The sequence below is a fragment of the Symphalangus syndactylus genome, chromosome 3, assembly GCF_028878055.3.
Source record: "Symphalangus syndactylus isolate Jambi chromosome 3, NHGRI_mSymSyn1-v2.1_pri, whole genome shotgun sequence".
In the NCBI taxonomy this organism is placed as follows: Eukaryota; Metazoa; Chordata; class Mammalia; order Primates; family Hylobatidae; genus Symphalangus; species Symphalangus syndactylus.
The window spans coordinates 124,145,737-124,159,694 of NC_072425.2; positions in this window are offsets into that span (position 1 = coordinate 124,145,737).

Here is a 13,958-nt window from a genome sequence, read left to right on the forward strand (position 1 = left end):
AAAACAAGCCTTAATAAATACACAGGTATTGAAATTATATAAATTTTGTTTTCCAACCACAATGGAATAAAATTTTAGATCAAAAACAGAAATAAATTTGGAAAGTTCACAAATATGTGGAAGTTAGTCATACTCCTAAATTACTAAAGGGTAAAATCACAAGCGAAATTTAAAAATATTTTGAGATGAATGAATGAAGAATAATATACCAAAACTTATGAGATACAGATACAGCAGTGCTTAGAGGGAAATTTATAGTTATAAATACCTATATTAAAAAAGAAGAAAGACTGCAAATCAATAACCTAACCTTCCACCCTAAGACAATGGAAGAGGAGCAAACTAAACTTAAAGCAAGCAGGCGAAGAAAAAATAGAAATGAGAGTGGAGATAAATAATACAGAGAATTGAAAAGCAATAGAGAAAAACAAAATCAGCCAGGTGCAGTGGTTCATGCCTGTAATCCTAGCACTTTGGGAGGCCGAGGCAGGTAGATCATGAGGTCAGGAGATCGAGACCATCCTGGCTAACACAGTGAAACCCCATCTCTACTAAAAATACAAAAAAATTAGCCAGGCATGGTGGCAGGCGCCTGTGGTCCCAGCTACTTGGGAGGCCAAGGCAGGAGAATGGTGTGAACCTGGGAGGCGGAGCTTGCAGTGAGCAGAGATGGCGCCACTGCATTCCAGCCTGGGCGACAAAGCGAGACTCCATCTCTAAATAAATAAATAAATAGAAAAGAAAAAAAAGAAAAAAATCAAAAATTGCTTCTTTGAAAAGATATAAAAGTTGATAAACTTGTAATTAGTCTAACCAAGAAAAAAAGAGAAGACTCAAATAATCAAGATCAGGAATGAAAGAAGATGAAAGAAGATATGTGAGATAAATGTGAATTGTGGGGAGCTAGGGGGCAGACTGTAGTGGTTGAATAGTACCCCAAATACCCCCAAAAGAAGTCTGTGCCCTAATCCTCAGAACTGTGGATGGCACCTTATTTGGAAGATATATCTTTGCAGATGTAATTCAGTGAAGAATCTTGAAATGAGATCAATCTGGAATATTCAAGTATTCCTTAAATCCAGTGACAAGTGTCCTTAGAAAAGGGGCAGACACAGACAGAGAGAATAAGGCTATGTGAAGATGGAGGCAGAGATTAGATTATGTTATCACAAGCCAAGGAAGCCAAGGAATTCTGATAGCAACCACAGGATGGAAGAGGCAAGGAAGAATTCTTCCCTAGACCCTCCAGATGGAGTGTGGCCCTGCTAATTCCTTGATTTCAGACTTCTGGCACCCAGAAATGAGACAATAATGTACTGTTTTATGCCGTCAAATTTATAGCATTTTGTTATAGCATCCCTGGGAAATTAATAGAGAAGGAATGTTCCTCAATCTGATAAAAGGTATTTATGAAAACCATAGCTAACAGCATACTTAATGGTGAGACACAATGTTTCTCTCTTACAATCAAGAAAAACAGTGTCCAATTTTTCAGCTTCTAGTCAACATTGTACTGTGGGTTCTAGAAAAGGAATTAGGTAAGAAAATTAAACAAAAACGAGTCCATATGGAAAAAGTAAAACAGTCTCTCTTCACAAATGACATGATTGTGTATATGTAACCCCCTAAGGAATCCACAAAAGCAAATAATCAAGACTGTGTGGTACTGATATAAGGACAGACATACATCAGTGAAATATAATTGAGAGTCCAGAAACCCATCCTTAACGGTCAACTGATTTTTGGTAAGTTTGCCAAACAAATTCAATGAAAGAAAACAATAGTCTTATCAAAAAATTGTGCTGGGACAACTGGATATCTACAAACAAAAGAAAATAATTGAACCTCTTTCTCATGCCATATACAACAATTAACTCAAAATGGATGACAAACCTAAATGTAGAAATGAAAATTACACAATTCTTAAAATATGGATTAAATCTTCATGACTATGGGGTAGGCAAAGCCTTCCAAGATGTGATATCAAAAGCACAAGGAAGAAACGAAAACATAGATAAACCAGATTTTATCAAAATTAATTAACTTTTATGCTTCAAAGGATGCCATACAGATTTTTTTTTAAACCCATAGGATAGGAGAACATGTTTGCAAATCGTATATCTGATAAGCAACTTGTATGTAGAATATATAAAGAACTCACAAATCTGTTATGGATTGAATATTTGTGTCCCCTCAAAATTCATATATTGAATCTGTAGGTCCCATTGTAATGGTATTTGGTGATGGGACTTTTGGGAGGCAATGAGGGTTAGATGAGGTCATGAGAGTATGGCACTCACGATGGGATTAGTGCCCTTATAAGAAGAGACACAAGAGATCTTGCTCTTTCTCTCCCCTCACCATTGAGGACACAAAGAGAAGGTGGCCATCTACAAGAGGGAAGAGAGACTTCACCAGAAACTGACCATGCTGGTTTCTTGATGAGACTTCTAGCCTCCAGAAGAGTGATAACATAAATTTATGTCATTTAAGCCACCCAGTCTATGGTATTTTGTTAAGGCGGCCTAAGCTAAAGCACAATTCAGTAATAAAGACACAGTAATTCAAATTTTTAAGTAGACAAACAAGCTGAATACACATTTCTCCAGAGATTTACAAATACCCAATAAGTACAGGAAGCAATGCTCAATATTATTAGCCATTAGGTAAATGCAAATCAAAACCAGAACCAGATACCACTTCACACCCAGAGGATGGCTAAAATCAAAAGGATAGATACTAACACGTGTTGGTGAGGATGTACAGAAATTAGAGGCTTCATAAGTTGATGGTGGGAATGCAAAATGCTCCACTCACTAGGGAGCCTGGCAGTTCTTCAAATGTTTAAATGTAACGTTACCACACAACCACATCTTTTTATATACCCCAAAGAAATAAAAACATATTTCCAAACAAATATGTATATACAAATGTCAGCATCATGTATAATGCCACAATTATTCATAACAGCCAAAAATTGGGAACAATCTAAAACGTCTACCAATTATGAATGGATAAGTAAAATGTAGTTCATATATACAATTAATTACTATTCAGCAATAAGAAGTAATGAAATATTGATTCTGCAACATGGAGGAACCTTGAAAACATTATGCTGTCAAAGAAGCCAATCATGAAAGGCCCCATACTGTATGAGTCCACTTATTTAAAATGTCCAGAATATGTAAATCTATAAAAATTGGAGGTAAATTAGTGGCTTCCTGCAACTGGAGAAATTGGGGGAAAACAAGAAGTGACTGGTAATAGTTATGGGGTTTCTTTTGGGGTGATGACAATGTTCTAAACTTTTATAATTATGATTATGGTAGTAGGTGTACAACTTTGTGAATATATAAAACTCATTGAACTGTACCCTTTAAGTTTGTGAAATGTATGGTATGTAAATTGTGTCTTAATAAAGCTGTTTAAAAAAAAAAGAAGCCTGGGCATGGTATCTCACACCTGTAATCCCAGCATTTTGGGAGGCCGAGGCAGGCAGATCACAAGGTCAGGAGTTCAAGATCAGTCTGGCCAACATAGTGAAACCCATCTCTACTAAAACTACAAAAAATTAGCTGGGTATGGTGGTGTGCACCTGTAGTCCCAGCTACTCAGGAGGCTGAGGCAGAAGAATCGCATGAACCTGGGAGGCAGAGGCTGCAGTGAGCCAAGATCGCGCCATTGCACTCCTGCCTGGGCTACAGTGCGAAACTCTGTCTAAAAAAAATAGTAGAGAAGCAGTGAGCATTCTTGCCTTACTCCTGACTTTGGCTGAAAAGCATCTAGTATTTCCCAATAAATGAGATAAAAGTTTTTGGCCTGAAATATATCTACTTTTTAATGTTAATGAGGATATATTCACCAATTCCTCTCCCACTGAACATTCTTTAACATGAATGTGTGCCAAGTTTTGCCATATGCCTTTTCAGGATTTATGGAATGTAATCATATGAGTTTCCCTATTTGTTTCATGGATATGATCAATTACATAGTTTAATTTTCTAATATTGAATCATTCAATATTCCTGGAATAGATAAGGAATATATAAGTGTTTGCTATTATTAATCTGTAAGTTCTGGATATTTTAAAAGGGATTGATATGTAGTTTTCTTTTTTGCTGCAATCCTTGTCAAGTTTAAGGATTATAGCATCATCATTTCATAAAATAATTTTGGAAGTTCTCCTTCTTTTATACACTGAAATAATTTAAATGGCACTATGATCATTGGCTATTTAAAGGTTTGACAGAATTTTCCCGTGAGATTATATGGACCTAGTAACTTTTGTTCTGTTCATTGCTTTGGTTTTCTTCAAAGTTTAAAAAAAAATTATACAACATCTATCTTCTACATCTCTTACTTTCTCTTGACTCTCTTAAATCTCTTTCACATCTTTTTCGTTAAAAAGATTCTTTATATCTTCTTATACTTGTACTAAGTGATTGGTATGGTTTGGATATTTCACTCCTCCAAATCTCATGTTGAAATCTGATCCAAATCTCAAGTTGGAGGTGGGGCCTAATGGGAGGTGTCTGGGTCATGGAGACAGATCCCTCATGAATGGATTAATGTCCTCCCTAGGGTGGAGTATGGGGGCACTGAGTGAGATCTGGCTCTATTAGGAGTTGGTTGTTAAAAATAACCTGGCACCTCCCCACTCACCTCTTGCTTCCTTTCTGGTCATGTGCTATCTGTACACAGCCAGCTTGGCTCCCCTTCACCTTCTTCCATGAACCTTCTTTCTTTAACTTGAAGCCATCACCTGATGCAGATGCGGGCACCATTCTTCTTGTACAGTCTGCAAAACTGTAAGTAAAATAAAACTCTTTTCTTTATAAATTACCCAGCTTCAGGTATTTATTTTCAGCAAATAAATGGACTAAGACAGTCATTATCTATGGTGTTTGCAGTTTTTTCTAGTTCATTTCTGAAATAATATTTCTCTCTAAATGTTTCCTGAGTATTGGAAGTTTTTGTTTAAAATCTTCCTTTTCTTCTTTCACATCATTTATGATTTTTTCAAGTTCTGATTTATGTTGCTTTTTCCGTCATACCTTCTGTCCTTTTCTTAAATTTCGAAGCTCATTTTGGAATACGAGTTACAATTTTTATCTGTTTGAGGGCATGTCTGTAGAAACATTTGGCTCCTATTCTGTCTTGTCATATAATAATTCTGTATGGGATTTAATTGTAATAAAGTTCTGTAATGTATTCACTTAAGTGAAGCAAGTTTGCCTCTACTTTTAAAGGGAGAGACAGGCCAGAGTAGCTTTTCTTTACTTCACAGTCATCGGATACTATCATATCATGATTCTATTACACCCACCCAACATTGGGATTCTGTTTCCAATTTCTGCTCCTCTTCTCACACTACCCCATAATGCTTTACAGTAAGCACCTTTGGCAATTTGGGGGTTCTTCTGCACTCAATGACGTCAAAACCCATTTGTTTCCCTCTACTTTCTTTAGTCAAATGCTGATATCACGCAGATCTATAGATGTTGGTGGTTTGTTCCTGCATGCTCATAACTGGTGGCTGCAGGGTATTGAAGATGTTATCTGTGTGTTTTTGGTTTCACTATTCTGGTTGATCTATTGCTATTTATAGAAGAAATTAGTGAGGTTCAAAAACTATCACTATCACTAGCATCATCCCCACACTATTTCCGAACTGTCATTCAGCTATTAAGATCCTAAGAAAAATATGAGGGTAATGAATAGATGAAATTAACTAGCTGACATAAGTATACTGCTTGTATTTAAATTATTGATTATGTGTAACTTCCAGGAAAAGATCTGAGGCTTCTTTGGAAAACAAATGCTTTTATTACACTTAGAAAAGTGCTCCAGAAATATCTTTTTAACCAAATTCAATCAATGGGATGTTATCCCAGTAATGACTAATTTCATACTCTTCATTGTACATTATGTTAATTTTTCAGGAAAAATAGCATAATTTATGAGACCAAAATAAATACAGACAAAAATACAAAAAGGGATTCTGAAAGGTTCTGCCTTAAAAGTAAAACAAAAATTAGCAAAGAAGCACCATTAAGTTAAAAGGACTTCACATGGCTGAGCACGTGGTTTGCACCTGTAATCCCAGCACTTTGGCAGGCCGAGGACGGCAGATCACTTGAGGCCAGGAGTTCAAGACCAGCCTGGCTAACATGGCGAAACCCCATCTCTACTAAAAATACAAAAATTAGCTGGGAGTGGTGGTACACGCCTGTAGTCCAAGCTACTTGGGAGGCTGAGGCATGAAAATCGCTTTAATCTGGGAGGTGGAGGTTGCAGTGAGCTGAGATCATGCCACTGCACTCTTGCCTGAGTGACAGAGTAAGACTCTGCCTCCAAAAAAAAAAAGGCTTCACAGAACAAAAACAAGTTTCCAGTGTGTGCAGTGTGTGAAAAAATGGGTATAATTCCTCTTTTACTGTCTCTCTAAACTGAAACATGTTCCAGCAAAATACTACATAATATGGAGCAGCAGCCTAGTGACCTAGTGTTCTAGCTAACATTGAGGTAATGTTATTCTAACTTTTCACTTCTCCTTCATACATATCTATATCTATATATAGATATATGTATCTTTAATTATTTTTTTAAAGTCACCGATAATCCTACTTGAAAAAAGCTCTCTCTCTTTCCATCCACACTGACCTTTATATAATTCATTTTTAAAATTTATTTTTATTTTTATATACTTTTTGGAGACAGGGTCTTGCTCTGGTGCCCAGGCTGGAGTGCAGTGGTGCAATCATAGTTCACTGCAGCCTTGAACTCCTGGGCTCAAGCAATCCTCCCGCCTTAGTGTCTGGAGTAGCTAGGACTGCTGGTGTGTGTCGCCAGGTCCAGCTAATTTATTTTTATTTTTATTTTTTGTAGAGACAGGTCTCATTATATGGCCCAGGCTGGTCTCTAAGTCTTGGCCTCAAGCAATCCTTCTGCCTCAGCCTCCCAAAATGCTGGGATTACAGGCATAAGCCACTGCACCTAGCCTATATAATTTTTCACACAAAACTCAGTGTTCTCTTTTTAAACTTAACACTATGATAACATGCAAAAAACTGTTTTCACAGTTGTCATTCTAATGACAGCATTTATTTTATTAAATTCCTTTAAGGAACAGTAAGTAGTTGTAACAATTGGCAACTCAATGGCCAAATATGAATTCTCAAAGCTATACTATACAAATGAATGAACTGGTATCATATATAATCTCTACATATCTTACAAATAAAGATAATTCATGTTCAAAGCAGAGAATATAAGCAAATTCAGAAGCAGAGCTCTGTTTACCTTTACATTACACGGGCTATCCATAGGTTAATCAAGGGCCCCGGCTATTAAAAACAAATGGCTGCCCTTGAAAGCACAGATTGCTCCTCCTCTGTGTTATGAAGTGTGACAATATAAAACTTAAGCTTACCTGTAAAAACTAAAATACATCTTTATTATAATGGAACTAATTTTAACTTAATTTTTCCACCCAACCACAAAGCCAATGCCACATACCTTAAAGGTTTTTTTGTTCAGAAACCTCCACTTTTCAAGGTACCAATTTCTATATAGGTTCAGGTGACATCAACTGCAATGAAAATAGAAACAAAAATGTATAATGGCTCTAAAAGTAGAGTATTTTATTTATTGCTCTGATAAAGTCCAAAATATGTTACTGATGGATTGGCAATATTCCTTCACCTGGTGATTCAGGAACCTAGGCTCTTTTCATCTTGCGGCTCCACCATTGTCAAAATGTGGCTTCCAAAGTCACCATGCATGTTTGTGCCATGCCACAGAAGGGGAAAGGGCAAGCAGAATTGTGTGTCTTTTCTGAGGTGAAAGGCTTCCACTCACATTCCACTAGCTAGAACCCAGTCACTTGGCCATTACAAGGAAGGCTTAAAATGTCGTAGAACCATCTGTCCTGGAACAAGAGGAAATTCTAGCCAGTCTAGTCGGTCTTTGCTACACGTTTTCAGCAACTGTTTTTGCTTAATAAACTCTTTAATTCTCTCATTATTCAAATAAGAGAATTTTATCCTTTTAATTGGTCTAGAAAAAATTAGATTTTTTCACTAATTAAAGTTGGTCTTTGATCAATACACATGAATGTACATCTGGTAATGTTCCATTAAAATGCCAGGAACATTATTTTTAATCTTTGCAAGCAAGAGAACAAAAAAGCAAGGGAGCTAAAAGGAGTGAGAATGTAAATAATGTGAGATCTAATGCCTTTCAAGCGATAATCCGTTTTTAATTACTTGTACTAATATGTATGGCAAGTTTTACTTCTCAATTTTTTTGTATGTAACCAAGAGTTGATAGCAAGTTTTACTTCTCAATTGTGTTTTACATATATGACCAAGAGTTGATTTTATATACTTAAACTCTATACTTACCATGAAAGAAACTTCTCATACTAATCAATCCACACAATACTCCTGAGTTTAGACAATGCCATTTAAAATTCTTTGAGACAAAATGGACAAGAAAATAAGGGTTTTATTCAAAGCCACAAAGGGAAGCAGCATGTGATGCCCAGTACTATACTCACAACAAATTTTCCCTCTAGAAAGGAGCCAACTGAATTCTTTGTTTCTTATATTGGTAGAAATGCAGTAGAAAATGGAAATTAAGTGAAGGAAATATACACAATGTCTTAAAATTAGTATACAAACTTATGTAACTGGAACAGAATCAGTTTTAGGCATGCATGATTTTCTTTCAAACAGTAATATTTTCATGTAAAATTACTGAATAATAAAGTATTCATGTGTGAACAGTTGTTTTCATTTTCTAGTATCCTGCACAAGTATACATTTTAAAAATCTATATTGAAGTGAACAATCTAGGATGTTTACTAATACAAAGGTGTTAAACTCACATCATAAAATGTTATGTAATAAAACATTCTTCACAGTATTTTTTCTAAAAAGTGGTTACAGCCCATGTCCAAATACCTATATGGAGAGTTAACTGAGTTAACTTTAGAAAATAAAGAGCAGAAATATAAATATACTATGTGTTTTATAATTAATATTAAACTTGATGCTGTTTCATATTTTGATAAGAATACCAGTATGCTAAAGTACATAAGAGAATGAACAATTTTCACTTTAAAAAAATTAAGGTATCCATCTGAATCACACTTGCTTCAAAGGTACAAGAATACCAGCAGAAGTTTCTTTAAGATCATGTGATGGTTCTCAGGACATTTCTGTGTCCTCTGGCACGTGAAGACATTGCCTGAATTTCATCAAATATTTCTTGATTTCAGTTTTCCTTTGGTAATTCATCTCTTAGTTCCAATATAACTTCTTTGACTACTTGTTTGTGTTTCTAGACGCAGAATTATCTTGTCAGGGAAAAGTAAGTTGATGTGTAACCTGCAGAAACTTCCAGAAGACTCTGATCAAAAATACTGTTTGAAGTTCTTCCTGATGATGCCAATGGTAGAGTCCTGAATCAGGAGGCAAAAGCAAGCCTTGGAAAGCTATCTTATATTTCAAAATGTCAGTAAGGTAAGCCTAGTATATTTCAGGTACCAGTCCTACAAACTTACATGAGGAGAGACATGTAAACAAATTTTAAAATGTGTAATAGGTGCTACATTAGAATGCTGTGCCTAGTACAACTGATGAACAAGGAAGCATCTGACCAATTCTATCCATCGTGTCAATAATGATTCCATAAAGAAGGTTAACATCAGGGCTGAACGGGGTCTTCAAAATTAGTAGGTATCCCCCAAGTATGTGTTGTGGAATGGAGTGGTCTGAGTAAAAATAGCATGAACAAAGGTAAAGAGGCTTAACTAGCACAACATGTTAGTGGAATTAAAGTAGTTTAGTATGATTTTCATTGAATGGGGAGCTGAAATGGGCGTGATATGAAAGAAACAACAGAAAGGCAGGATAAAGTCGTTATGAAAAACATTTCTCTCATGCTACAGAGTTTGGATTTCTTCCTATAGGCGAAGAAGAACCACTGAGAAGGAGTGATTGACATGATCTTCCAGAGAAATAATTCTGATAGTCATATGGAAGAAAGAGCAAAACTGAAGGTGATACAATTGTTAGGCTGTTACAGTGATCCAGGAGAGAGCTAACGAGGCAGTCTGAAGAGAGGCCACACCAAGGAGTATGACAGGGAGGATGGCAGAGATGTTAAGAAAGTATACGGCTCAGGGCATGATTGCTTATTCAACGTGAGAGATGCAAAGTGGGAGGTGTAAAAAAGATGACTCTCAAGTTTCTGGTTTGGATTACTGGATTGTTCATAGCTTCATTCACCAAAACTTGAATTGCTGGAGAAAGAAAAGATTTGGAGATGAGTAAAATATGTTTCCTTTTGGATATGTTGATTCTGAGGTGCCTTATGGGATGTTTAGATAGAGAACTCACTTAATGAGTGTATAAAAGAAACAAACAAACAAACAGCAAGTATACCATAAGCAACAATTAGGCATAAGAAAACAGGACCACCAAAGAAGTAAAAGGAATTCCACATAATGGGCAACAATGTTCTGTTCTGCAGGGAAGGTAATTAAGATGAAGACTGAAGCAAGTCTTTTTGGTTAATTTGATTTGGATTGGGTAATTTGATCAACAGTTTCATTATGGCTTCCAACAACAAATAGTTATTGGAGGCTTCAATGAGGTAGATTTAAGAGTGAATAGGAGAGGACTTCGTGGTAATAAAATAAAATGGCAGCTACCTACGTCCGTCATAAATGATACAGAACAGGAAGAAGAATAAATAAATCTACACAAAATACACCCTCAGCCTAACGAGAGGAAAAATATAGACAAATGTCAAATACTTATAAGTAAAAAAATTAAAAGCACCAAATCCAAGTGAGTGATCTTTCACATTTCCACCACAAGCCTTTGTAGCAAGCAAGGGCAGGCCAAAGAAGAACATACAGAATAAAGAAAAACAGATCTAGTGGCAGGCCTAAAATTGGTCTAAAATCACCAGCAGAGATAGAAATTCTATCCTAGGTGCAAAAATATAAAGTATCTTAGTATCACAACACTTATTACAGGATAGCTTCAGGGAGTGGAGAGAGCAAAAAGAACAGGCAAGGTGCCTTTTGGCAACTGGATGGTGAAGGGGAAAAGAAGCAACAGGAGAAATTCAGGGTCCTGCAAGACAAAAACAAAAAACAAAAAACTGGAACATACATAATCCCTCCCTTTACTATAAAGTTAAAAAAAACACCCACTAAAGAAACTGTACTTTTCTATGCTGACAGAGAGAGTGCTTCTGAACTAGGAATCTTATAACCCCTCAAATTCAAAAAAATGAATGGAAGGAAATGGAATAAATCTACATAATGGTAGTATGAGAAATCAGCAAACAATAACACGCATTGGCTGATGAAAATTCTCTACCAAAAAGCAACCATTAAAGCAGAAGAAAACTGTAACACAACGTATCGAACTGAATAAAATCCTCAGATAAGCATTTGGGGATATGAAAAAGCCCCGTGAATTGGAAATTCAAAATATAAAAAACAGAAATAGATAAAAAAACAGGAATAAATTGAAAGATTATTGAATTCAAGAAAGAAATGGAAGCGGGGGAATCATAAATGAAGACTAAATTACAAGGTGCCCAAAGCAAAACAGACTAATGAAAACTTAGGCACTGGATAGATGCAAAAATAAACAAATAAATATGATACAGAAAAAAAGGAAAAATGGTCAGAAAGAGAAAGTTGAACAAAAGATAAATAACTCACATATAATTGGAGTTCCTGAAGAAGAAATAAAAAACAATGGAACAGAATATTTAACATTATAATCCATGAAAAATGATCAGAAATAAAAAGGATCTGAATCTACATTTTGAAAGGGATTTCCAGTTAACTGAAAAAGTAAACTTTGAATGTTAACTCCAAGACATATCTCAGTAAAACTACTTAAACTTGAAAAAAAATTTTTTCCTTTTTTTTTTTTTTTTTTTTTTTTTTTGAGACAGAGTCTCACTCTGTCGCCTAGGCTGGAGTGCAGTGGTGCAATCTCAGCTCGCTGCAAGCTCCACCTCCCAGGTTCATGCCATTCTCCTGCCTCAGCCTCCCGAGTAGCTGGGACTACAGGTGCCCACCACCACGCCAGGCTAATTTTTCGTATTTTTAGTAGAGACAGGGTTTCACCACGTTAGCCAGGATGGTCTCGATCTCCTGACCTCGTGATCCGCCCACCTCGGCCTCCCAAAGTGCTGGGATTATAGGCGTGAGCCACCGAGCCCAGCTGAAAAAAAATTTTTTAATCCTCGAGGATTCAGGGATACATGATCAAATAATTTACAAGGGCAAAATAATTAGGCTGGTATCAGATTTCTCAAAAAATATATACAAAGGAAGACAATAAATTTTAAAAAAACTGAAAGTGTGAACCAAGATTTTATATTCAGTCAAGCTGTCCTTCAGTATAAAACACTAATATAACTTAGATAATTATGTACCCATGAGCCACTCATGAAGATCTACTAATGAATGAGCTTCATTCAACAAGAGATGACTGAAAAACTTCAGCAAAATAAAATTACGATATTTACTATATTTAATAGTAGCTTTCAGACTAAACCAATAGTAGGAATTCGAGTGCAAAACCAATACACAAACATTATATGTTGCAATCAGGTAGAAATAAAATGACTAAAAAATGGGAGCAAAAAGACATGAGATTAAAATCATTGATCGCTGTATAGGCAACAAGTGTGAATTATAGGCATTAAAACCTGACAAACTAGATAGTAAATCTTAAATAAGAAAATGGAGAATAAAGTATAAATACAAAGATAACCACTAGAATAAAAATTCTTAAGTATCAGTAAAAAATTTTTATAAAATGACAAACAGTACACATTGCACAGAAAATAAATATAGCAAATATAACAATACAATTTTATGACAGGCTTCAAACCAAACATTCAGTCATATGAATGATGAGTGGGCTTGACTCACCTATTGAGCTTATTTCAATTTGGCTTACAAAGCTAGAACCAACAGTACACTGCATACAAGAAACAAAGTAATGTAAGAAGACTAAAAATAATGGGATGGACAATGAAATATAGGGGATATGAGAACAATAAGAAAATAGGGGAGGTGATCCTGATACTAGGCAAAGTAGAATCCAAGCCAAAAAAATATAAATATGACCCTCAATTTTTTTTTTTTTTTTTCTGAGACAGTTTCATTCTTGTTGTCCAGGCTAGAGTACAATGGGGCGATCTTGGCTTACCGCAACCTCCGTCTCTCAGGTTCAAACGATTCTCCTGCCTTAGCATCCTGAGTAGCTAGAATTATGGCGCCTGACACCACACTCGGCTAATTTTTTGTATTTTTTTTAGTAGAGATGGGGTTTCACCATGCTGGCCAGGCTGGTCTCAAACTCCTGACTTCAGGTGATCTGCCCACCTCGGCCTCCCAAAGTGTTGGGATTACAGGCGTGAGCCACTGTGCCCGGCCCAAATCTCCTTTATAATGCTAAAATCTGTAATTCACAATAAAGACCTAATATGAATATGTATGGTACCAAATAACACTGCAAACATTCTTATGAAGCAAAAACTGCAAGGGATGCAGGAAGACAAAGATAGAAATGCATCAATAATGGGAGATAATAACAAGCCACTCTCACTGTAAGACAAAATAAGTGGACCTTTTATTACCAATTCACTCTCCTTACCCGTTAATGTCTGATCAAATTTTTCATTTATTTAGTCACACGGAAGAAAGAGCAAAACTGAAGGTGATACAATTGTTAGGCTGTTATAGTGATCCAGAAGAGAGCCAAGGAGGCAGTCTGAAGAGAGGCCATACCAAAGAGGATAGGGAGGATGGCAGAGATGTTAAGAAAGTATATGGCTCATATAGATTCTATGATTTTAGGAATTCATCCATTTCTTCTAGGTTATCCAATTTGTTAGCATGTTCATGGCAA